At 48.0% G+C, this 26,256-nt stretch overlaps 1 protein-coding gene and 1 pseudogene across 4 annotated transcripts in view; one reads left to right on the top strand and one right to left on the bottom strand.

Annotated features, from left to right (window-relative positions):
- Positions 1-2,718: 2,718 nt before the first annotated feature.
- On the bottom strand, positions 2,719-7,805 carry LOC142423934 (small ribosomal subunit protein uS4-like; annotated as a pseudogene).
- A 220-nt stretch (positions 7,806-8,025) lies between these two features.
- Positions 8,026-26,256, top strand: part of MYO1B (myosin IB) — a 188,330-nt gene continuing 170,099 nt past the window's right edge. For 2 of the 4 annotated variants that reach the window (XM_075530414.1, XM_075530413.1), the window contains exon 1: positions 8,034-8,343. The gene's annotated coding sequence lies outside the window, so the exon portion shown is untranslated. Of the gene's footprint in view, positions 8,344-26,256 lie in introns of all 4 variants that reach the window. The other 2 variants (XM_075530412.1, XM_075530411.1) reach the window with 2 other exon arrangements.

Here is a 26,256-nt window from a genome sequence, read left to right as displayed (position 1 = left end):
GGCCATCAGTTGCCAGACTGCAGTGGGCCCTGCTCCCTGCTGTTAAGCACAATGGACAGGCCTACAGTCACTGATTTGGTTCCTGTAGGTGGAGTTCTCATCCTACTGATAATGGTTCCTATGGAGATCCAGAGAACAGGTCAAAGTTAAGCTGCCATCCTAAATGTAGCATTCCCCCCATCTTGTCACACGTATACCCCCAATCCCTCCTCTTCCTATTGCGTGTATGTCCATAGACCACCCCCTCTCATTGCTGTATAGCCTATAGTGCAACCCCTTCCTGTGTCGTATGTCTTCACCTGTAATTAGTGGGCTTGCACACCCCAAAAAAGGTATATAGGTCTGGGTTAGCCATAGAGCCCTCACTCTCTCCCGTGTGTGGCTCCCCCTCTCCTCTCCCATCCTAGTTCCATTGTTCCCTTTCCCTCCTTCCCTTCCCCCTCTCCACATGGACCATCAAGCCGGGCTGAGGTAACCTATGCTACCATGAATTGTGTCTGACTCCATTATTGCAATATCTCTTCTCTCTCATGTTCTCAATGGCTTTAATATTTATATGTCTCAACCATACAACTGTGCTTATTGAACCCAAGATTAGTGGGGAGGGGGGGGGCTGGCACTCCCCAATTCATAACCACATTCTAGGCAGTTGGCCAAGTAGCTGTCTACAAAATTTGCTGGCATAGATGCGTAAGGACTTCTGTTGAAACATTTCAATTGGTATTCCATCCGTTCTGGGAACCTTGATTTTGACTGATGTTTGCAGGGCCACTTGAACTTCTTCCTTCAGCACCATTGGTTCTGGCTCACATGCTCCCCGCTGAAATGGTGGCCTGTCCACCAGTTCTCTTTGGTGCAGTGACCGCGTGTTCTGTCCATCTTCTTTTGAAGCTTCCTGCATCATTCAATATTTTGCTCAGAGAATCTTTCATTCTTGCAGTATAAGGCTTGAATTTTTGTTGTTGTTCTTTCAGTTTAAGATGTGCCTTGGGTGATAAAAATGATTAAGCCACATATGACTAATTGTGCGGTTGGGGGTTCAGTTCCACTCAGAGGCCCTTTTAAAGGAAGGCCTTGCCTGGCCACTTATAAAAGATCACAGCACTGAAAACCATATGAAGCCCAGCTATTCTGCGAATCCTACGGGGCTGCCATGAGTCAGAATTGACTTGACAGCATTTTCATGTGCTAACACCTGTGATGAATGTGTACACTAGACACAAAATAAATGGACATTTCGCTTTAGGGACTAAACAGAATATTATTTTATTTGTTTGCTAAATTGCTGTTCCTTTGATATAGACGGCCAATATGTTTTCCTTTGCCATAATATTTGCTTTTTCTTAATGTCTTCCTTGGATCTCCTCAGCAACGAGTTGACAAGCTCCCCAGCTATCAGCAGAAAAATGGAAATGCTTTGTTAAAGAGATTGGAAAAGCAGCCTGGTTATTTTTCACATTGATTCATTGTTTAACAGCCAGGTTTTGCCATAACAGTACTAACGGGCAATGACTTGAGAGGAAATTTTTAAAAGACAATTATTTTACTAGGTGAAATGACAAAATGCTAAATTATGAAGTGTCAGGGGGGAAAATTCAAGCAATTTAAATTTCCTGGCAAAGGGTCTATAATTTATTTAAGGGATCAGAGTATTTTGAGCTATAGGTAAATGCATTTTTTGAGGAAGGAAAATTACCCATACCATTTTTCTGTGGGGTTTTAGATCTCAATTAGATTGTTCTACTTTTTAAAAGAACAGTTGTTTTTTATTTCCAAATGATCTAGTGCCTATGAGGTACCCTATTTGTGAGTTTTTCGAATTCCTTTCTAATCATTTTTTAAAAACATTAGTAAAATTTTCTGCTTGGGAGAAGTTTCATCAGTCTTTTATTCTTCAATATTCTTGTCATTTATCTATGGTTTTTAAAGTACTTACCATAAGAGTTGTGTTTTTAATGCTGAGTCCTGAATGCTGACAGTGTGACAGAATTATATTTCATAGTACCTAATCTGAATTTCAGGTAATACTTTAACCATTAAGCATTCTTTCAATATATGACAGTTTTGTTTTGCTTTTTTCAAAACTTAAGAGATATTCCTTCACACTCACCATATTTAAAAAAAACTTCTTATTATAAATTAAGTGACAGTTTACAGAGATCATAATTTACGTTCAACAATCCATTCATATTTTGATTCAACTCATCCATTACCATCCCCACAATGAGCCATCATTTATCTTACTTCCTCCCTGTGCTTCTGGTTTTGAGTCCTTCTTTCCCAACCCTCTGGACTTTGCCCCTGGGAACATGCGATCTCAAAGGGCTGATTATTCTAACACAGAGGTGAGTTCAGCTCCATATGACTAAGGAGCACCATTCTCCATCAAAAGATACAAGGAAACAAGACTATTTTTTGAAAGAAGAAAGAGAAACAGAAGAAAGGCAAGATGAAAGAAGTGAGAGGAAACGCAGCCTTGAGCCCTTTTACCCAACTGCCGGTGGACCCATCATCTATCCAGCGAGGTAACAGTAGCAAAATCCTCCCTGGCTACTGTAAAGGTTAAATAAGTTAACGCACTTGCAAGAATTCAGTAAGCTTTGGGCCTAGTGTTTTCACACTGATTTATGCATTTTACCTAGAGACCTACCTTCTATTTGGAAGGGTCATATATTTATAGGAGAATGCCCAGAAAGATTTCGTAACCTGGAGGAAATTAATAGGTACGGAGAGGATGGCTAGTGAAGATGGTTTCTTCCCCGCCCGCCTCCACCGTCTTGATTATTTTTATTATTTGATTGGGCAACTAGACCCAGGAGGGGCTGCGAAGGCTTAATCCTCCTCCTCCTCACCAGCTCCAGCCTGCCCTGGCCCTTTTTGGAGTTCCTCTTTTCGCGCCCAGGGCGTCCTCCTCCAAAAGGTGCACGGAGGGAGAAGGCGATGCGTTTCTGGGAGTCCAGGTGGACGGTGAAGGATGGGATGTTCACCACCTGCTTGCGGACCCTGATGTGGCGCTGTGGGATCAGCACTAGGGCGTGGTGGATGGACTTGGCCAGGCCCAGCTTGAAGACCTGGGTCTGCAGGCGCCTCTGCAGAAAGTCGTCGATCTTCAGGCGCAGGATGGAATCCAGCTTCCTCTTGCCCTCGTCCAGCACCCCAATGCGGACCAGCCGCCCCAGCAGTGCGTTGCCGCGGGTCCTTCTCGTCCAGCGTCAGCAACTCCTGGGCGGGTTTGCGGATCTTGGCCAGAATGAACTTGACCCTCCAGACCTCACGCTTGTTCCCAAGCCTGTACTCGCCAATCAGCTTCAGCTCCTGGTTGAGCAGAGACTTCTTGAAGGGTCTCTGCAGGGTGACATGGGTCTTCGGACAAACCCAGCTCCAAGCGACCGCGTGCTGGCTCCGCTGGGCCGTGTGCGCCTGAGTACCGGGCCCCCGTGGCAAAAAAAAAAGAGAGGAGATGTTAACAGGATTGACTCACCAGGATTCAATTCAAGTTGCCTCTCAGAAGTAGATGAGAACGGTTTGGTAACGGATAAATAAAATCTCACACCAAACTAAACCCATTGCCATTGAGTCAATTCTGACTCAGAGTGACCCTATGTAGGTTTCCAGGTTTGGGAGCCTCAGCCTTTCCCCCCAGAGCTCCTGGTGGGTTTGAACCAGTAACGGTAGTTAGTGGCGCCCAGTCCCTAACCCACAGCTCACATCGCATGCACTCACTGCCATCAGGTTGAGGCTGACTCAGAGAGATCCTGTAGTACGGGCTGGATTGCTCCTGTGGGTTTCTGAGACTGTAATTTTTTATGGGCGGCAAAACCTAGTCTCTCTCCCATGGAGTGGCTGGTGGTTGGGAAACACTGACCTTGCAGTTAACGGCCCAACACATAACCACTATGACACCAGGTCTCCTTCAAAGTAATTAAGAAAAATTAAATAGAGGTAAGAGAGACATCGAGTCAAGGGTTAAGCCTTTGTAAAAGGCTAGACAAACCGTATTGAGTTTTGCAGCCAGGTGATCAGCTACAGCATGACATCAGTGCGCACAACAAACCGGCACGACTGTGCTGCAAAACTTTATGGAGAGACACTGAAATCTCAATTTCCTATGATTTTTATATAGCATGAAATATTACTATTTGTTTCTTGCCCACCCCCGCCCCCTGTCCGCAACCCTTTAAAATGCAGAACCCATTTTTAGCTTGTGGGCCATCCAGATGAGGGGGTGGTCCAGATTTAGCATCCAGGCTGTGTCTGCCAACCCCTGACCAGTACCATCAAATTCAAAAACCAACCAACCAACAAATAAACTCATTGCTGTGGAACTGATTCTGACTCATAGCAACCGTATAGGACAGAGCGGGAAGACCTGCCCCTGTGGGCTTCAGAGACCACCCATCTTTAGAGGATTAGAAAACCTCATTATTCCATGCTCAAGCAGCTGGTGCGTTTGAAATGCTGACCTTATGGCCAGCCACCCAACCTGTACCCATGACGCCACCAGGGCTCCTGGGACACAAAGAAAGACACTGGGAATTTGAGAACTGGGCGGCCCCAACCCATTCCGAACCCAACGCCCTGCCATCTGTCATTGAGCCCAGTTTTACTCATAGAAACCCTGTAGCACAGAGTAGAATTGCCCCTGCGGGTTTCTGAGACTGCAACTCTTTATAGGAGTAGAGAGTCTTATCTTTCTTCCACTGAAGGGGTGGGGCTTTGAACTGCTGACTCACAAGGGCAGTTCTACTGTGTTCTATAGAGTTGGAATCAGCTTGATGGCAGTGAGATAGTACATGCCTTCTGTGAACAGTTGCACTGAATTACTTAACCCCCAAATGGGAGGTTGAGTGCTGGGGGTGGGAAGCCGTCGGATTTAGAGGTGATGGAGCTGCACGGTAGTTTGGGAGAAGGAAGAGGTTTACTGGTCCCTTAAAGAGTTACAGTCTCGGAAGTCTACCCTGTCCTATGAGGGGCTCTATGAGTCAGAATAATTGACTTGGTTTAGTTCGTTTGTGTTTGAAGAGCAATAGCCTCTGACCAAGATTCTAAAGCTAGCCTGTGGGAAATTCTAAGACAGCTTACAGCTCACTGGAAATTTTGCTACTACAAAATGAGGTCTCTTTGTTGTTCATACGGCCGTTTGGATATTTTCTTCCTCAATGTCAACCATCTTTAAGAGTTTAAAAAGGGAGCAAATGAAAACAGCAGAGAGAAATAAAATTAAAAATGCTTGGAGCTGATTCTCTTTTTGAGACATATAAAGATAGGCTTCTATATCTATTTCCCCACAAAGATGGCAAGATTTTTACTTGTTTTAATTTAAATCATTATATGTTTTTATTGAGCTAAAACATACTTCTTATATTCCTTTACTCCTGTGATTGGATAATTTATTTTCGTACCCTAAAAATCTTAATATACTCTTTCTACTTCTGTATACTTTCTAATTCTTCCAGATACACTGAGGAGGAAATAAAAATGCCTTTGGATTTATTAACTATTCTTGAAAACAGAAGCACTTCAATTTGCCCTGAGGAGACCTGGTGGTGTGGGCAAACCCATAGCATTGTGATTAGTCAGAATTGACTCAATGGCAGGGAGTATGTTTTTTTTGGTTGTTGATGGAGAAACCCTGAAGCCTTCCCCCTAACAGCTCTTTCAAAAATTCTGTTTAGCACATATTTGTCCTAAAATTATTGTTTATGAAAACTTGGCCATCTTCCAAGATCAAAAGATTATAAAATTCCTTTACTCTTCAATCCAGTTATTTACATGTTGTATTTGTAAACTTGCCCTCTGAATCTCTGTTCTTTTTGCAAATCTGGATTGGACGACAGAAGTCAGGGGGTCTGCTACCGCCCAACTATTATAAGCAGTTCCTTGGGAGCCTAAAAGCAAAGTAGAAACAGGAGTCTACAACATGTGACCAGGTAGCAGGTCCATTTGTAGTCTGTTGTCAAGACTGGACTTTTCGGGGTTCTCACTGTGCTAGGTGAATGTTTGAGGACATGCACTTGGTAGTTTAGGGTGGCGACTGTAGACTCGTTCTGCATGGGTTTAAATCCCAGTGCTACACTGTTCTAGGGATCTATTGCTATTTAATGACTCCCAGGGTTAATCCTGTATTTTTATTGTCATCTCTTTTGATGCCTGGGGACTGATACAGCTCCGTTAGAATGATTTCTCTCTAGGTCTCATGCGTGCTGTGATGTCCTTAGGCAATGGGTAGAGCTGGAGTAATCTTAAAGGATCACCCATTCGGTTGATGCAGGCCATCAGCTGAGTCCTCAGCAGGAGCGATCAACTGGAACACATATCTGGCTTTCCATGAATGGTGGTTGGGTTACAAGGGTGAGTTTCCAAAGAAAGAGATGCAGAAGGAAGCGGCATCTTTATGATCTAGCCAAGGAAGTAATGTAGCCTTACTTTTACTCTGTCCTATATAGGGTTGCCATGGATCAGCATTGACTCAATGGTAGCAAGTTTGGTTTGGGTTTAAGGTTGTAGGAACTCTGGTAGTGTAGTGGTTACCTTTTGGGCTGCTAACTGCAAGATCAGCAGTTCAAAACCACTAGTCACTCCATGGGAGAAAGCCAAAGCTTTCTACTTCCTAACAAGTTAGTCTCGGCAACTCACAGGGGGCAGTTCTAACCTGTCCCAAAGGCTCACTATGAATCAGAATTGCCTCAATGGCAGTTACTTTGGTTTTTATAGGGTTGCTGAGTCAGATGGAGTCAGTAGCAGTGAGTTGAAAGAGGGAGTCTTGCTAAAAGAACTTTCAAAGAATTTGTGGACATATCTTAAAACCAGCGCTTATCATGTGAAAATACATCTCTGTCCCAGGCTTTTCTGTAACACAGGGTGAGTGAATGTCAGTTTACCTCACTGTTTTTGTGTGTGATGAGAACACCAATAAAGAACCGTATCAGGCATCCACTATCTCTTACCTTAAACTATTCTGCTTTCTGCAGATCTGAACTGATGTTGTTGGTGACATCAATGGTGATTGGAATTCTAAGATAATCTCCACACCCTAAAACTCCATCAGTGGCATCTGACAAACCCCAGTGCCTGCGCTTCTTATCCCTGTGAGAACAGAGTTACTATATATGGTCTGAATTCCTTGGTTCACCTCAATTTAGTGACACTTTCCAGATATAGGTCAGGCCATTTAAACCTGCCCCCATTTATGGCAATTTATTTCATTATAGGATAAAGTAACTATGGGTAATAATTACTGTATCTACCGAGCTTTTTAACACCTTCGCCAACTAATCCTCACCTCACCCAGTGAGTAAGTTTGGGTGAGCACCCTACCCTCCTCCAGCATGAGGAAACCAGGGCCTGGGTCAAGGTGTTGTTCTCAATGCCACAGTGCCTCAAAGGCCCCGCTAGAGGGAGAAGTTGGGGCTCCCGGGTCTCTGAACCTCTAACACGCCTGAATGCTATGCCGATTAACATGGCCCCACTGCCAGTCAATACACTTTGTTCAGACACATGATGTACAATTTTCTTTTTTTTTATGTCCTTTATTTATTTGCAAGCGTCTCTACTCAGCTCAATGTGAAATGAAATAATCCATATTAAAAAAAACCCAGCACACTTTACCATTCAGTGTACTTTCCCCCGCCTCTTAACAATTAAATGAATTTTAAAATATATTCTTAGGCAAACATTTTTTTGTCTAGGGGAGGAGGAAACCTTGAGAGCATGCCCACTCTATGCAGGCAATTGCCTCCAGGCAGCTTTCGAGCGCCCCCTCTTCCCGGGCTATCATATTCCTCACTACATTTTAGGGACTCCATCACGACAAAGGGAGACGGGCCCTGACCCTTGTCTTCCCCAGGACTTGCCCAGGGCCTTAGGGTCTTCTAGGCTTGCCCCCACCCCCGCCGAGGGGCCAGCTGCAGAACGTCCCGCAGCGCTCGCCCGGGGGCGCTGTGACGCCAGCGCGCAGTGGCCGGGGGAGAACAGCCTCGGGAGGGAGGCGGGGGCTCCCGGTCCGGCGGGGCCGCGGGGCTGAATCCCAGGCGGCGAGGTCGCCGCCCCCGCCTCTCAGCCCGGCCCCTCTGCCGGCCGGGAGAGGGGAGTGGCCGGCCGCCGCCCGCCGCCGCGCGCCCCGCCGCCGCGCCACTGCAGCCGGCCGCTCCCGGAGCTCCAGGCGCGGCGCGAGGAGGCGGTGCCCGAGCGCAGGGCGCACCAGCGGCTGGCAGCGCGACACCGCAGGCGACGAGCAGCCCCCTCCGAGCGGCGCCGGGAGCCCCGCAGCCTCGGGCCGGGAGCGCGATCCGCAGCCCCGCCGGACAGGGAGGACGCCGAGGAGGCGGCGCGGCGCCTGGCGAGGTAGCGCGGACGCTCCCCCCGTTCCCTGCCCCTTCGCGCTGCGCCGGCCCCGGCCCGCGTGCGCTGGGCACCGGCCGCCCGCGCCCTGCTGCTCGGGGTCCCCTGCTGCTCGGGGTCCCCGGGGCCCCGGTCCGCGGCGTCCGCGGCTCCCCTCGGGGCGCGGCTGGCCGGACTGGCGCGCGCCGGAGGTCGCGCCTCCGCGGATGCTTTGGGGGAGAATGGGCGAGGAGGGCTGGCAAAGGAACTCGCTTTCACTTCGCCCCGTCCCCGTCGTACCTGCGGGCAAAGTGGAGCCCACATGCTCCCCGTGGGTCACCCACACGCCTGTCAGCCCAGTGGCCCCCGGCTGCTTCCTGGGTCCCGTGCGAGGACGTGGGGTGCCTCCCCGCGGGACGGAGAGGGGAAACAATGGGGCGCCGCGGGGCGCGGGGTTCAGGTGCGGTGTGCCCCCGCGCGGGGGCCGGGCCGGAGCCGGGACGGGGCTGGGTGCGCGTGCAGCTGCGCCCTCCTCCTTTGTTCCGCGCGGGGGAGGGGGCGGCCCGGGTCTCGTTTCCTGCCGGCCGGGGGTGGGTGCACCGCCGCGGCGGGGAAGGGGCGGGGGCGGGGCTGCAATGGAAACCAGATTAGGGACGGAGCCCGGAGGGAGCTGGGCCGGGAAGGAGACTGGGGAGGGGATGCTGAGAGCGCGCCGGGGAGTTGATTATAAACACACCTCTTTGTCCGGGGCCGTGTGGGTTTCTGGAGTTTGTTTGGAGTGCTTTGTTCGGGGTGCAACAAGTTGCGTGCCTCCTCGAGTTCTAGGCGCTCCGGAGGAGGTTACTTTGCGGAAATCAGACCGAGTCAATTCTAATGGAGGGTTTCGTCCTTTTTGTTGGGAACCAGGTTCTCTCTGGTATGCGTGTGCCTGTGGGTCTGCGAGGCGCGACGCGCTCCCACGGGTTAGATTGAAGGCACATTTTTTAGACGCAACTGCGACACAAACTACTTTCTGGAGAGTAATAACGGTAGGACACTTCTTCAGGAGTGTTTTGAGAGAAGCCACCAGAGAGTTGGACATTGCTAAGTAAACGAATTCGACTATGTGATGCTGAATTGCAGAGCCCTCTTTGCGGTCTTTGCCAGAGAACACGGCGCACCCACACTTCGGGGGTTTGAGAGTTGAGGGCACCCTGGCTGTCTAGTAGGGCATGCTGTGCACCCCAGAGGATTGTCTGGAATAAGAAAGAAACACACTTACCAGTGTGGCTCTCTCTCTCTCTCTCTCTCTCTCTCTCTCTCTCTCTCTCTCTCTCTCTACTAGATTGCCAGGTATTCATGGTTCGTGACGAGGGGACACTGGTGAAGCTTAGAATTTCTGGGTGATAATTAAGGCGACTTTCAGTGATGGTAGTCTGGCTACTGGGGAAGGACTTGGTGCTTGCTGCCTTTGACAGGCCTGATGTCTCTCATCAAACCACTCCATGGCCATTCATTATAAGAGAAACCAAGGTGGACAGCATCTTATTTAACCTTAGAAGGCAGATTAGGAACTTACTCTGGAAAAAAATGTTTCCTGCTCGATAAGTATAATGGAAAAGAACTGTGTGCATGCTACCCCTGAGGGTTTGCCTTTCAAAATGGGGCGTGCGGTCAGATTTCAGGGTACGCTGGAAAACTGTGGGGCTTGCCCTGAAGAACCATCCTGACGTGAAGTTGACGTGGGACCATGGCCAACTGTCAAGCTGTTTGTCCTGGGAAAACCGGCACCCTGCCTGGTGAAACATGTCCCTTGGGCAGCTAAAGGGGCTGGAGGGGACTTCTTTGTTAGTGCTCTCCCATGTTGGACTTTTCCTTTGGGTCCTGAATTGTTTTGTCAAAAGCAACTGCGGCTGGATTCCATTCAAGTAGGCACATGGGCTTATGTTAATGAACTGCAGAGCCTAAAAATGCTACTGGAGGAGACAGGCATAGAAGATTCTCTTAACTAGCAGGAGTTCTCGTTCTGAATGTCCACTGAGGTACCCAATTGTGTTATGGACTGTGTCCCTTCACTGAATGAGTCATCACTCCGACACACCTGGGGTTGGAGACTCTCTCTCCCTTTACTGCAGCTATGCAAAGCATTGAGGAGCGGCCCTGCCCAGCAATGGGGAAGAAGTCCACACCTAAATGGGAGATTTGGTTAGGAGGCAGTTGTGATGTTTGGTTAAGAATCATCCTCGCAGTGCCCTTGTTTTCAGTGTCCGTCTCCTTTTGAGTGAAGGAACTCTGGTAGGTAAGCTGTTGGGTAAGCGTTGGACTGCTAACCTGAAGGTTGGCAGTTCAAACCAACTCACCGCACCTATGGAGAACTATGAGGCTATCTGCTCCCATAAAGATAGGTAACCTCAGAACCTCTGTGTTGAGTCACTAGGACTTGGAATTGGCTCAAAGGCAGTGGGGGTTTTATTTTATTTTTTCTTTTGGGTGAGATGCACTTTTACTCTTTCAATTCTACTATTATAAATAGACAGTTGGATTTTTTTTTTTTACCAGATAGTCCAACAGTGATACCAATACACACTGCCATCGAGTCTGTTGTAACTCTTAACAATTCTGGAAGGCAGGGTAGAACTACTCCCCTTGTAGGAGGACTTAAAAAAATCATTTGAGACTTAAAAAAAATCATTTTATTGGGGGCTTGAACAATTCTTATCATAATCCATCCATCCATTGTGTCAAGCACATTTTTACATTTGTTGCCATCATCATTCTCAGAACATTTTCTTTCTACTTGAGCCCTTGGTATCAGCTCCTCATTGTGGCTGGTGGTTTGGAACTGCTGACCTTGAGGTTAGCAGCCCATACCTAGTCCACGAGGCCTCCAGATCTCCTGGTGGTTATAGCTATCATTGAGTAAGTGTTTACCATGTGCAAAGTGGTTTCTATGCAGTATTAACAACTCAGTAAGGCAGGATATAGTGCTTAAACAATTCTGCAAAGTATCTTCATTTCACAGTTAAAACAGGCTTACAGAAATACAGTAAGCTAAGTAACTTGTGTCTTCTACCATGTGCATTAAATAAACAGCAAAGGTGAGATTTGAACTCCCGACCCTCTGTTTCCAATGTTTATATTCTTTAATGTAGTACACTGTATGGCATATGTATTTTTTAACAGTAGGGATAATAGCTATTTGGTTATTTATAAGGCTTTTGAAATGTTCAAAATAACACACACACACATATGTAATTGATTCTTTCAAAATGCAGGGAGTGACGGCCCAGGTGTTTTTTATATTTTCGGATATGGCGACTGATTGCCACAGAACCTAAGTGATTTGTTCACGGTCATTCAACTAGTACATAGTGTAACAAGGTTAGAATTTATCTATCTGGTCTGAAAGGCCAGATACACGATATCATAATTCTTAAACTGATGTTGTCCCCAAAAGCTGTATGTTTCTATTGCCAGGAGGGATTATCTTTATAAGTGAACTCAACTGTATTTTTTTTTAAGTTAGGCTGCCAACATCTAAAAATAATCTCTTTGACGTGTTTGAAATCGGGGGAAGGGCATCGTCTCAAACGATTTATAGTTATTGGGATCTATTTTAGTCCGTTTTATCTCGAAGTGTTTAGCAGGACACTGCCCTTTGCTGCTCACCAGAGACCCAGGGCCTCAGAGTGTCTTTGTAGAAGAGCAGTAGGCAGAGAAAGAATGTGATTATGAAGAGGAAATGGGACATCAGAAGCGGAAACGCGCGGCAGCAGCGGCGTGGAGTTTCCCAGCACATGCTAGCCTTGTACAGACATTCTTCCTTAGGGGAGTGTCAGGGCCCTTCTTGACCATCTCCTCTGAGATCATCGCATTTCTGAGGCCTGTGGGAACGCACACTCCCCTGCTTGCTGTGCTCCTCGCTTCCCCTGGGAGAAGTGAGCTAGGGTAGGTGTTAGCAGGAAAGGCGGACAGTGGCAGGGAGGCTATCCGCTGGGCAGCAGGCTGCTGACGTTGGGCCAAGCGTGGTCAAGCACGCAGTGGGATGGGCTGTAACACCTGACATCATGCATTGTTCTTAGACTTCTCCTCAGAGTGCTGTTCGGCCATTGGAAAAGTCAGTAGCGGTTTCTTTTTGTTTGGAAGCTAAAACTGAAAACTCACTGCCATTGAGTCGATTCTGATTTGTAATGATCCTGTAAGACAGAGTAGAACTGATCCCATTGGTTTCTAAGACCAAATTCTTTACCGGAGTAGGAAGCCTTAATCTTCTCCCGCAGAGTGGCTGGTGATTTTGAGCTGCTGACCTTGTAGGTAGCAGCCTAGGAATATGCCGCTCTGCCCCCAGGACTCGCAGCATTTGTAAGATAAGACTTTAGAAAACTGAAAATTCTTCCCTGTTCAATGATTTCAAACTAGGACATCTTTTTCTTCTTTTTTAGGTCGGCTTATTTTTTGCAATTGTGAAATTTTTATGTAACAAAAATTATAATTTTAACTGTTTTAAAGGGTACAATTCAGTGGCAATTAGTACATTCATGGTGTTGGGCAACTAGATCAAAACAGTTCCATCACTTTAAAGTCAAACATCTTCTCCGTTGTAGCAGTTTTTCCCCACCTCCTCCTCCTTGGTCCCCTAGCTCTTGGCTCCCAGTGATCTGCTTTCTGTAAGTGTTGGTTTGCTTGTTCTGGATAACTCACATGAATGGAGTCATTCTACCTGTGACCTTTTGTGTCCTGCTTGTTACTGAACATGCTTTCTAAGTTTAGCCACATTGTAGCATCGATCACTACAAGGAGGTTGGAACATGTCTGGAGAAATTCCAATATCTTTGAATTCCCCTTTTCTACACATGTTTTGAAGTCTCCTCACACTTCATTCCTTTGTATGAAGGGATAATGATCTGTTTGGTGGCTATACCAGGTTTGTCTGTCCGTTCATCAGCCGGCGGACATGTGGTTCCTATAATCTTTTGTAGGTTGTCTCGTCAGCTGTCAGGGTATTTTCTGTATAAGCACAGAGCGACTGTAAAGAGTGTCTGTTGTTGTGGGTGCCCTGGGCCAGTGCGCACTCAGACGGACCCAGCGTGGCAGCAGAGCTGCCCTGTGCACAGAGGTTTCCGGCTGTTGTCTTTACCGGAGCAAAGCCAGTGCTTTTCTTCCACAGAACCACTCCTGTCACAGCACCCCAATGGTTCCTCTAGCTCCCCAGTGAGACAGAGCAACTCATGGGTCTGATATGCGGCCCTTAAGTTAGTAGCCAAGCAGGAAACTGCGCTCCCCCCCCCCCAGGCCTCTAGCAATGCATTAAAACAAAGCAAAATGCTTTACGAAGAAGCAGTGCATTGCATTAAAGCAAAAATCTGTTGTGGATTTGATTCTGACTCATGAGGACCCTATAGGACAAAGTAGAGCTCTCCCTCATGGCATTTCAGTCTGCCCTCTCTCAGGGAGCAGACTGCCACATCTTTCTCCTGTGAATCCTCTGGTAGGTTTGAACCACCTACCTACTGGTTAGCAGCCAGGTGCGGAACTACTGTGCCACCAGGGCTCAACAATACGGCACTCATTGCCATTGAATTGATTACAACTCACGGCAATGCTATGTCGGGTTTCCATCTCTGTAAATCCTTTTGAGAGCAAGCAGCCTCATCTTCCTTCTACGGAACGGTTGGTGGGTTTGAACTGCTGACCTTGTGGTTAGCATCCCAACCCCAAACCCACTCTGCCTCCAGGGCTTCTCCAGCAACACAGGAGATGTCTTTAAACATAATAAAGGAAAGCCATTATGCCTCAGAACAATCAGCAGGGTGGATCTGGGTACCCAGAGAGTAGATTTTGATGGAATGAAGAAGATGTCAGGGACAGCTGTGGTAACCAAGGCTACAGCAACACATGCTGCAAAGCCAAGCTGAAACCAAACAGGCAAGAGAGTGGCAGGAAAGCAGAAACAGGTTCATTTCTTCCAGCCTCTGAGGATGTGAAAGGGTCTCCACCTTGAGGGCTGCAGTAGCTGCCATGTTAGGAGACATCATCCTGGCGAATTCTCTGCCCACGGAGAGGATGGAGCGTCTTTGGAAGCAGAGAACACAGTGTTTTCATGGGAGAAGGGCTTCTGAATTGCAAGGCCAGAAGGCACATGGCAGTTGGTACCCTCCTATTTCTTGCCACCACTGCGGGGCATCAACATGCCCATCAATGCAACCCCACTGAGGATATTAATAAGGTGCCCCGAGGGCACGCTGTCAGGCTTTGGGTTGTTAACCACAAGGCTGGCTGTTCTAACCTACCAGCCACTCCTCAGGAGAGTGATGAGACTTTCTGCTCCAGTTAAGATTCACAGTTTGGGAAAGCCTCACAGGGTTGCTGGGAATGTCAGTGGGTTTTGTTGTTGTTGTTAAGGAAATTCTTACGGAGCCCAGGCACATGGTAGTTAGCAGCTGAGCTAACAGGTCAGCTAATCTACAGGAGTCAAAACCTGGCTATCTGCTTCTGTAAAGGCTCAACCCAAACAAAACCAAGCTTATGGACATCGAGTTGATTCCGACTCATAGCGACCCCTACCAGACAGTGTAGAACTGCTCCCTGTGGGTTTCTGAGACAGTAACCCTTAGTGGGAGTAGAAAGTCTCATCTTTCTCCTTTGGTGGTTTCAAAATGCTGATCTTGGGGAGAGGTTTTGTCCTTAGGTGAGATCTCTGGGTGGCACAAGGAGTTAATGGGCTCACCTGTGAAAGATTAGGTGGTTGATCTTCGCAGCCCCTAGGAAGAAAGGCTTGTAAAAGAATCAACCACAGAGACCCATGTGGGCACAGTCCCACTCTGACACAGGACATTTTAAGGCTGTTGATGAACTTAGGGCACATTTGTGTCTTCAAAGGCTCGGTAAACAACACATGCTGAGAACCAGAAGCATGAATGGCTAATATTTTGTCGTATGATACTCAGTCTGTTTTTTAGGAAGTGTTGGGAGCTGCCTTTGTCTCAGACTCTATACTGGGTGCTTTATACCAGTTGTTTTTGTTTAGTCTTCACCAAATAACACCCACTGCCATCGAGGCAATTCCAACTCACCGCGACCCTGTTCGTCAGAATAGACTTGCTCCAGGGGGTTTCTTTTCAAAGCTGTACATGGAAGTGGACTGCTACGTGGCTTAGAGCTGCTCGTGGCTCACCTCTTACGTGAGTATTTCAAATGCCAGTGCTACCAACCCCAACCCCAACCCCAATCCAACCCACTGTCTTCCAGTCAGTTCAACCCGTAGAGACCCTGTATAGCAGCGGTTCTCAACCTGTGGGTTGCGACCCCTTTGGGGGTCGAATGACCTTTTCACAGGGGTCACCTAAGACCATCAGAAAACCCATATTTCTGTTGGCCTTAGGAACCGAGACACCGTTCCTCTATCCGTGTCCAGGCGGGTCTGCCCACATGCGGATACACCCACATGTGAGTACCCGGCCTGAAGACTGTTAGGCATGCCACACCATGTGTCAAGACAAAATTTCATTGACTTGTCATTAGAAATAAATATTTCACAGTATATAATTGCATATCATTTTTGTCATTAATCACTATGCTTTAATGATGTTCAATTTGTATCAATGAAAATACATCCTACATATTTATATGATGATTCATAACAGTAGCAGTTAGGAAGCAGCAACAAAAATAATTTTATGGTGGGGGTCACCACAACATGAGGCACTGTATGAAAGGGTCGCGGCCTGAGGAAGGTGGAGAACCATTGCTGTATAGGATTTCCAAGACTGTAAATCCTTTTGGTAGCCTTCGCTGTCTTCTTCAGGGCGGCTGTTGGGATTGAGTGGCCGACCTTGCAGTTAGTCTGCGCTTAACCCACAGCAACACTAGGGCTCCTTTATTCGCATCATTATCTCTTTGCTGGAGCTCCTTGTAGATGAGGAAGTAGGCGTTTAACTTGCCTGGGGGCACAGGGCTGCTTGAGCGCTTGCATGCTTTACACAATACTCTGCCTTCTCCCAGTGCCATCCTCCGTGGGGAGGAGCTCTGCTATTGCTGAGGGCCAGGGAACTACCTAGCAGCCCGCCTGCGTTCTACGCCTGTGTTCTACTGACGGAAGCACCGCTGGCCCTGGGCTAGCCGCACAATCATTGCTGTGCTCCAACCCATCATCAGGCAGCCATTGTCAACCCAGCTTGTGGAAGGTCTTTTTGTCACCGCCCTGCTACTTTACCAAGCATGCCATCCTTCTCTAGGGACTGGTCTCTCCTGACAACGGGAGATGAAAACACGCTCCCTTGCCTCTGAGGAGCATTCTGGTCGTACTTCTTGCAAGACAGATTTGTTTGTTCTCTTGGCAGTCCATGGACCTTTCAACAGTCGTCACCAGCATCATAATTTTGGTGCATTAATTAGTCTTCAGTCTTCCTTATTCAGTGTCCAACTGTCACATGCATATGAGGCAAGTGAAAAGTCCGAGGCTTGGGGCAGGCACACCTGAGTCCTCAAAGGGACACCTTTGCATTTCAACACTCTGAAGAGGTCTGGGCAGCAGACTGACCCAAGGTAGTGTGTTTGACCTCTTGACTGACCCTTCCATGAGCCTTTTAAAGACTGGTGGGGGTTTCACTGAGGCATGCTGCATTGAAAGTTCCTTCTGAGTGTTTTTCTCTTTCCTGGCTTGCTTCCTTCTTCACGAGTGTCCTGGGGGTTTCTTGGCTTTTCTGGAGCTGGGTGAACTGGTTGAACTGCCTCCCAGCTTCTCTTTTTGCCCAGGGTCTTGTGCGTGGCTGTCACAATCTGTCTCCCCCCCCCCCCATGCACAGACACACAGTGGGGGAAAGCCTCAGCAGGACAAGATTCATCCTGCTAATGGTGTTGGAAGTGACTCTGACAGTGAACGAACCACATGAGGCTGGAGAGCCAGCCCTGCCTTGTGACATTTCTTATGCTCTGAGTCTTGTCATTTGTGCTTCTCACATGTTCTCTCCGCAAGAATTAGACTGGGCGTTTCCAGGGGCTTCTCTGATTGGGACCTTTATTCTCCCCGTGAGCAGTGCTGGGCTTGCCGGCCGAGCCCAGGGTCTGACGTGTGGATGACACGGCAAGACGGACAGTGTAGAGCTCTGAGCAAGGCAGGGAAGGAAAAAATGATATGAAAACTATAGTCCTCTAAGATAGGCAGTTTAAGAAATTAAGGACTGGCGAAAGGGCACACTGGAGTCCTTTCTTTGATATCCAACAAGCAACAATGCCAGCTTCTACAAATGTCAGGGGCCTGGCTTTCCATGTGGTGGGGAGACGCCTCAGAGGACGCTGGATCCTAGCTTCTCAGGGCCCTTCGGCACAATCCAGTGTGGATTCAGGATGCTTTCAAACTGCACAGCTGGCCCGATTTTGTTAAAGTACAATTCAGAATTGTATATAACGAGTTAAAATACTTTTAAAAAAGCATTCTTATAGACTTCTTAGAAAATTGACCTGAAAGAACAGTGGAGCCAGAGTCTCCCTGGTTATACCGTGTGCACACGTCATTGGCACGCTCATGTTCACTGGTTTCGTGGGAGCATTTTTCACACATGCTAAGTGAGTGTGTACATTAGTAAAACAAAGCCCCCAAGCCCCACTTAACATCTTCTGCTGTTCTCTTTCTCCATCTTCCCTCAGTCCGGTTTCCTTTTAAATGCTGCATGGAGTCCTGGTGCACTGCCAGATAAGCATTGCACTGCAGGGATGGTAGTTCAAACCCACTAGCTGCTCTGAGAGGGCGAATAATGAGCCTTCTGCTCTGAACTAGGGTCACTCTCAATTCGAATGGACTCCATCGATGGCAGAAGGTGTGGTTTGGGAACTTTATTATTAGACATAAAACACGCTGTCTTACACTCTTTCATTTTCTTAGTTTGTGAAAGGCTGCCGTCGACAGCAGGCACCCGAGTTCCATGCTGAGTCTTGGCATAGATTCCGAGTTCCGTCTGTATTTAACCAGCCATGGTAGAAAGTGGCAGTTTTGCCTTTAGGCCAGTGGTTCTCAACCTTCCTCAGGCTGCGACCCTTTCTTACAGTTCTTCATGTGGTGGTGACCTCCCCAACCATCAAATTATTTTCATTGCTACTTCATCACTGTCATTTAGCTACTGTGATGAATCGGGCAACCTCTGTGAAAGGGTCGTTCGCCCCCCAAAGGGGTCTCGGTCCACAGGTTGAGAACCGCTGCTGTAGGCAGAGTGTGTCTGAAAGTGATGACAGCTCCCTGGCTGGCCCTGGGAGGGGGACCCTTGCCTGGGGCTGCCTTGAATGACTGAATGACAGTAGTCAGTGGCCTTTGCAAAGTTGGAGTGCTGACAGACAGCTCTGATTCCGGGACGACCCTATAGTCAGGGACCATAACCAGACTACCAGGTCTGGGCAGTCAGGTGGTTGAAGCTCCAGAATTTGGGTACATCTTTTTAACCTAAGGTTGTGTACACACCCGAATCAAGGTTCTTTCCCTACTTCCTTAGTCCCACCTGTAGCAATGATGAGTCGGTCATGATTTTATGGCAATTTCCTTTGTTTCCCATAAGCTGAAATTAACCCCGTGGCCACACTTGATTGACCTCTTACTGGTGGTTTCCTTCATCCGAATGATGTGTCTTTGTCTTATCCTTGTCCTGTTTAAGGCTTAATGAGAGGAATCTTTATAGGGTGAACTAGGAGCCCTGATAGTGTAGTGGGTGACACTTTGGCTGCTGACTGGGAGTAAGAGTTAGAGCCTGGGAACCCATAGGGAATTCTGCCCAGTCCGATGGGCGCGCTGTGATTCAGAATGGCCTCAGCAGCAGTGAGGTTTTTCTGTAGAGTATAAGGGGCCCTGCTGGTGTAGTGGGTTTCGAGTTGGGCTGTTAACCACAAGACCAGCAGTTCCAACCTACCAGCTGCTCTGCAGGGGCAAAAATCTCCCGTAAAGATTTACAGCCTTGGAAACGCCTACAGGCAGTTCAGCCCTGTCCAATAGGGCCAATATGCGTCAAAATCGTCTGGGTGGCCACGAGATTTGATTTTTCTTTAGAATATGTATGAATTTGAAGGCCTTTTCTTCTAAGACCACCGTAACCTGTTATTTTTAGTATTCAGACTGCAAGTATTATTAGATTCCTAGGTGATTTTTTTTTCCGTTGAAAGTGCTTCAAAGGGCAGACACCGGTTTATTTCTGAGGCACAGCCTAAATGCTTCCAGGAAAAGCGTAACTTCTTAGACCTGGGCGTGTGCCAGTTTGCACGGCGACTTATTTTGTCATCGTCTGGCAATCTGCTTAGAGTGCTGCCCGCCGTTTGCTGTATTGAGTCATATAGCAAAACGTTCTAACTTTCCTGAAATCTTTAGGGAATATAGCGATGATCATAAAAGTATCTGAAGTGCTATATTGGGTTAGCTCCTGGATTTGTTTACCTTAGTAATCCTGCAACATTGGGGGCAGGGGGGGCTAGCTTTTTGGATGTTATCTTTAAAGGGCTATTTGGTAGCGTGTGTACATTAGTAATTGGATAATCTCTGAAAAGCCTTTCATTTGTATATTTGAATTCATCTTAAACCATTTGATTTTACCCAATTTGCTATCCATTTCACACCTTATTTAAAGCCCGAACTTGTTCGATCGGTATTTGATTTCAAATTCCCAATTGAGGGTAAGGCAAGGCTTTCTACTCCCATAAAGAGTTACAGTCTTGAAAACCCACAGGGACAATTCTGCTCTGTCCTGGAAGATCACCAGGAGTCAGAAATAGACTTGATGGCAATGAGGTTTTTGAGAATGCTGAGGATGAAAGTACATGGGCCCCAGCCTTTCATTGTACTTAGGACCTGCCTCGGCACAATACCATTAACTAGGGACGGGAATGGGAACTTGACCCCAACTCTCTTACCTTCTGTCTCAGTTTTCTCTATAGGGAAATACCTTATTGCTTTCCCCAAGCCATGTAAACTCAAGCTTAGCACCCTTTATTACTCCTGGGTCCTCTTCGGACTTTCACTTGTGTTAGTAGCGTTGTATCATCTTGACTGGCTTCCAGAAGCCTCACCTGTTTTCCTGTTTTATGTTTCCTGACATTTGACTGGTTGCTCTCTCATACTCTTACTTTCTTTCAAATCCTTAAGACCCCATTCTGGTGCAGACTTTTGAAGAAGAATGGACTCAATAGTGGTGACTTTGGCATTTATGTTTTTGTCGTTGTTGTTGGACTGCTAGCTTGCAGCATCTCCTCGTAGTTGGAGGGAAACAATACATAAGGTTAGTAGGTGTTGGAGGAGGGCAGATGAGGTGGCAAAGAGTTCCTGGGGTAAGCGAGGGTGGAAATTCCTGGGCTAACCATATTTGTAACTGGGCTTCTTTGCAAAATGGCTTTTGTTTGGGCCTTGGAATCTTCCAGAGGGAGCTAGAGGATACACATGCCTCTACTTGGGTGACCCTTGTACTGCTTCTCTGGGGTACCAGAAAGCTAACACTACCGTCCTACTTTCTAGTGTCATTTCCAGTTCCACCTGGATTTCCATGGGAGCAGTGTTCTGGGAGGGGGTCCCGGTGACAGGTTACACGTCGGGCTGCTAACTGCATGGTCAACACAGAGGGTGAAACCACCAGCCGCTCCACGTGAGGACAGGTCTTTCCATTCCCATGAAGATTTACACTTACAGCCGGGACACTTGCTGGGCCCGTTCCACCCTGAGCTATAGGAATGAAACTTTTTCGTTTGGGTCAGAACCTCCCTTATCTCAAGGAGAAGCTTCTTGAGTTCAGGAAAAAGCTGCGTCCACATTGTGGCTTGAATGGCTACCCCGTCACCACGCGGAGTACCAGACGCAGCTGTGCCTCGTGGGCACTGCCCTAACTGATGGAGAGAAGAACTTTCTGCCCTGCTGCGCCGGTCTTGCGCAGGGGCACCTCCTGCCCGTTGTTCCGACCCCTCACTCACCCTCTCCAAACACACCCAAGGGCTCAGCATTTGTAGGGAGGTGGGGATGGGTGGGACACGGAGGATGTTCGGGGGATAGTAGTGCCTGGAACATTTGGAAACTTTTGGCGCTCAGTGACTTGGGCTTTGGGGTATGTACCCCTCTGCTTCCTAGTTCTCTGTCCTGGGCTTAATTTGCGGGTGCCTCAGTTTTCTCCTCAGTAAATGCAAGTAAAAACAGAGCCACATTCTTTGGGTGGAAGGACTAACCCTCTGTGTAATAGCCCTTCTTGAAATGGCGTCAGGCGCCGAGCCAGCACGCAGCCTGAATGTTCGTGAGGACTACGCCTCTTCTGAAAATGGCTTGCTGGCCTTCTGTCTCCTCTCCACCACTCACTCAGATTCACTGCCAGCCAGTGCATGCCACCCCTGGGCACCCCGCTGGGTGGGGTTTCCCAGACTGGCACTCTTTACTGTCTTTGCTCCTCGGAGCAGCCGGTGGTTTCAAACGACTGACCCTGCAGTCTGTGGCCCAAACATTGTACAGCGTCTGCACCGCCAGGGCTCCTTGCTCCCAGTTGGGGGGACGTGAGCGGTGCACGTCAGGTATGATCCCCTCGGGACGACTCCAGCGTTTCTGTTGAGCAACGGAAGGGCAGAGAACCCTATCAGAGCGTTAACAGGGAGCGTGTACGCGCAGGGGATGGGGTGACCCGCGCGCCCTTACTTTCTCTAATCTGCGCATGTTCATTCCGTGTCTACGATGATCGGATCGACTGAAGAAAGGGCCGGGGGTAAAGTGGCGGGCCTGTGTTGTGGGGCTGTGATGGCAGTCACCGCCGGCCCGCGCTTCCAGTGGCAGAGATGCAGCCGTCCGTAGCGGAAGGTGCCCTCAGCCCTGCGAGGGGGACGGTGCTCCTGGTGAACCCGTACTGCGAATGTTTTTCTGCCACCATTTCCCCTTTGGTTTCTTCCCGAGCTCCCTCGGTGGGCCCCTGGCCACCCGTTCCTCCCACTCGTCGCCCTTCCTCGCCCTTCCTTCGGAAGACTGCTCCGTTTCAGCCCTGCTCGCTTTCTCGGAGGAGCCGGGTGCTGCACAGGCTTACGTGGTTGCTCGCCTCAGTGGCTTCAACTCGCCAGCCGCTCCTTGGGGAAAAGATGGGGCGTCTGCCCCGGTCGAAGACGGATGTCGTCTCAGGAACCCACCAGGAGCGCCCTGGGTCTGCGTGGGACTTTCCATGGCCCTGCCGGCCTTTCTTTTTCCGTCGCCCTGAACTGATGGGACACCTTTCTTCCCGTGACAGTGTTGGGTACATTTAATGTCTTGCGTTTAGCGGTGAAGGCAGATAAGTAGAACTCTTCACCCTCAAAACCTGAATGCAGTTGCCTTTCATTGATCCCCATCTAGAGGCACTTGCTGACTTGGGGGCGGGGTGGTTGGTGGCTTCTGGGAGATGTCAGGAACCTGCCGCGGAGGCTGAGGCATTCTGAAGGTCAAAGGCTCCGCAGGGTCTGTGCCGCCGTGTCGGAGTGTGGCACATTTGAACCCTTCCCCCAACTGCAAGAACCGAACTCTGGAAAATTATAGAAGTAGATTTTTATAAAGGAAACCAGGCCACATGCTCACCAAAGCCAATTGCTTTTATTTGCTTTCATGAGAAGCGAAATGAGCTTTTCTTTCAGGTTCCTTGTGGAGGGAGAAGTATACTTTCTTGCAAGGTTTGCTTTACACGTAAAATTCACCTTTCACTGTGGCACATTGTAACTCTCTCAAAATAGTAGAAGGAAAAGGACAGAGAGATTCCGGACGCCGCATCAGTAGACCCAAGTGCGGCGGAACCAAACCCAAACCGAACTCACTGCCGTGGAGTCAGTGCTGCCTCACGGCGAGCCCGGAGGACAGGGTGGAGCTGCCTCAGTGCGTTTCCCACACGTTCAGGGACGTCGAAGCCAGTCTTTGTCCCGTGAAACGGCTGTGGTTTCTAACTGCTTACCTGTGGATTGTAGCGCACCGCATAACCGCGGCACCACGCCGGCTCCTGAGACGGCCCAGGGCTGGGTGACTTGGTCTGTTACACGTAAGACCCCACATGTCTTGGCTGACTCAGTGGCAGTTGATAGTGACACGCGGGTGACAGCGGTGTTGCCTGGCTGCTTACTGCGCAGAAATGGCTAATGTCAATGAGGTCACACTGTAACATGTAACATTTATTTTATTGATCGCATGTTGAAATGACAATAATTCCCTCTGCCTTCTTCCCTTCACCGCCCCCACCCCCTCTTCAAGCTTCCCCAAAGTCGTTAAAGTTTGTTTCTTTGGGTGAAAAAACCATTTATCTTGTGTGTGTTTGTTTTTCTTTCTGTGATAGTGTCACATGCAGTATTTGTTTTTAGGAGATTGACTCACTTTTCTGCACATAATGTCACGAGGTGTTTGACCGTTTTAGAGATGCGTAATGTCCGTGATATGGACATGCCTGTTTATTTAGCCGGGCCTCCACTCGTAGGCCTTCTGACTGCTTCCATCTTTTTGCCACTGTGGGTAGACATGGTGTGCGAATACCTATTTATGTTGAATCCTTTATTTCTTTGTATAGATCGTATGTAGTGAGATTGCTGAGTCATATGGCATTTCTGTGGAATGTAAAATTTACTTGAGGGCATTTAAATAAACGAGGAAAAGGTGATACTTTTCTGAATCTTATTCTACAATTGTTTCCTTCTATAAATGCCTAATTTGTCTAACAAATAATGTAACATAAGTATGCATTGTAGTTTGTCTTTTACTAAATATTATTCTGTTTAGGTCTGAATTTATTCAGTAGGTATAATGTAACGTTTAAGAGTGGTTTTTGAAAATATTCATCATAGGACATCTTTGCATCAGAAAACGTATACCCTACTTTTTAGTGAAATGCTAGTAGTCAAAATGGACTCTCAGATGGGAAACTTGACCACGTCTACCATCGTTTTTGACTCCCACTAATCTGGCATTTCTCACAATTTTGCATCTAACGATATATTTAAAACCTCAGTCTGACTACTTGGTACTCAACAGTTACAAACGCCGTGGTGTGAAACGGGGGGAGCTCGCTGTAATGGTCAAGGTTATTGTCCGCTTGCCTTAGCCCGGGTTCTCCGTTATTTGGCAGTTCCATAGGGATGTGATTCGGCAGTTTTGGAGCTGTGTACTCACCCTCCATTGTGTGGTCCATATGGTCGTCTTCCATTTTTCTCACAATGCCTGAGTTTGCATATTGATCTGGCCTTTGGAGCCTGACCGTCCCTCTAAGAGAGAGGTGAAGATCCTTTCTTTACATTGAAACTCCTTCCTTGCTGTCGGAGAAGCTGTCAACCATTCGATACAGAGTCAACTGGCCTGGCAAGTGTCCTCTTGGCACCAGCTTGTGTGTGGTGGTCTTTTCTTTCTAGAACAGTTAATAACTGTGGCAGATGTTGGGGGCCGAGTTCTGCAGTCATGCAGCTGCTTTTATGTCCAGTTGAGTTTCTTAAAAGGAGTAATCAATTTTTAGGACCTCATTCTGAGAGCTTCAAGTATAAAAGGATTAGGGGAAAATGTTATTCTATGGGAGTCCGTATTGGGTATAGCAACAGATGTAGCTGGGAGGGGAAATGGCAGCTGATGAGACACACACCAAGCAGTTGAGAAGGTTTAAGATGATTAGAACCTGCTTTTGGACATTTTGTGCTAGAGAATCATCTTAAGAACAGCACAGAAACTTTGAGAAATAGCCAAACACACACACACACACACACACACACACACACACACACACACACACCAGTTAGTCTGCGGCTGTTGCTAGCTGCCACCAACCCGCCTCTGACTTAGGATGACACCATCATCAAAATGGAGAAGGACCAGGCCTGATCTTGTGTGCTACCCAAGATCCGTTGTGGATTGGATTGTTGTGGTCTCATAAGGGTTCTTTCACTGGCTTATTTTTGGCAGTAGATGGCCAGCCAGGCCTTTCTGACTAGTCCATCTTGGAGTGGAGGTGCTGCCGCAGCTTGTTCAGCCAGCGTCTTAGCAACATGCAAGCAAGCCTCCAGTGGGTGTTGGTCAGCGATGAGGTACATTGGCTGGGGGGATAAAAGGTGAAAATCCTGTCACTGAATTACCAGAGCCTTCTAGTCATTAACCTCCCACCCTAATAGAGCAATTTAGTCATTGGGGTATATTCTTGTCCGGGCTATGTATTTCTATTTATAAAATTTATTGTGACAAAATATGGACAACAAAACAGTTGTGATTTCTGTATGTGCAGTGCAGTGATGTTGATTCTGCTCACCACATTTTGCAAACATCTCCACTGTTTTCCAACATCCTGAACAGTATCTCAGTCCTTACATATGTGGTTTTAATGACTGCACCAGAGCGCATGCCCTTTCTGTGCTGCTCCCTGGCTTCTCTCATCCATGGTGTGGTTGTATATTGTCCATTGAGTCCTGTGGTTTCCTGAAACATCCCTTTGTTGTTAGGCATCTGTGTCGCTTCTGCCCCTTCCTCGTCATTAAAAAACAGCTGGGATGAACATTTTTGTGCACACAGCCTTTCCCACGGTTGGCCGAGGTCCTGACTCTACATGCCAAGTCAAGGGGACTGTGAACACTTGGACATGGTGACTGGATCAGAGAACAGAGGGAAGTTGGGGTCTAGATGACTCCCGGATTTCTGGCTCATGTGATTGTGGGAGCTGGAGGTGCAGATAAGACACAAAAGGGACATGGTTGAGGCTGATGCTGGCTTCTGAGAAGATGCGGCCAGCCAGGCTGAGAGGGAGGCTCCGCAGGTCATTAAACCCAAAGCCTCCTTTAGAAAGTGGAGAGAGAAGCGAGGAAGGCGGCCGATAGACTGACACTCTCTCTCTCTCTCTCTCTCTCTCTCTCTCTCTCTCTCTGAGTTTTCCGTTGCAGACTCGGAACACTCTGTCTCACCTCACTGATTGCAATCCCCTCCAAGTAGCATTACAGAACCCAGCTCTTCCCGGGGTTTCTGTTTTCCATCCCCCCTTGTTTCCTAACCCT

This window comes from Tenrec ecaudatus, chromosome 13 (assembly GCF_050624435.1).
Source record: "Tenrec ecaudatus isolate mTenEca1 chromosome 13, mTenEca1.hap1, whole genome shotgun sequence".
Classification (NCBI taxonomy): Eukaryota; Metazoa; Chordata; class Mammalia; order Afrosoricida; family Tenrecidae; genus Tenrec; species Tenrec ecaudatus.
This window is presented reverse-complemented; position numbering and strand designations above follow the sequence as displayed.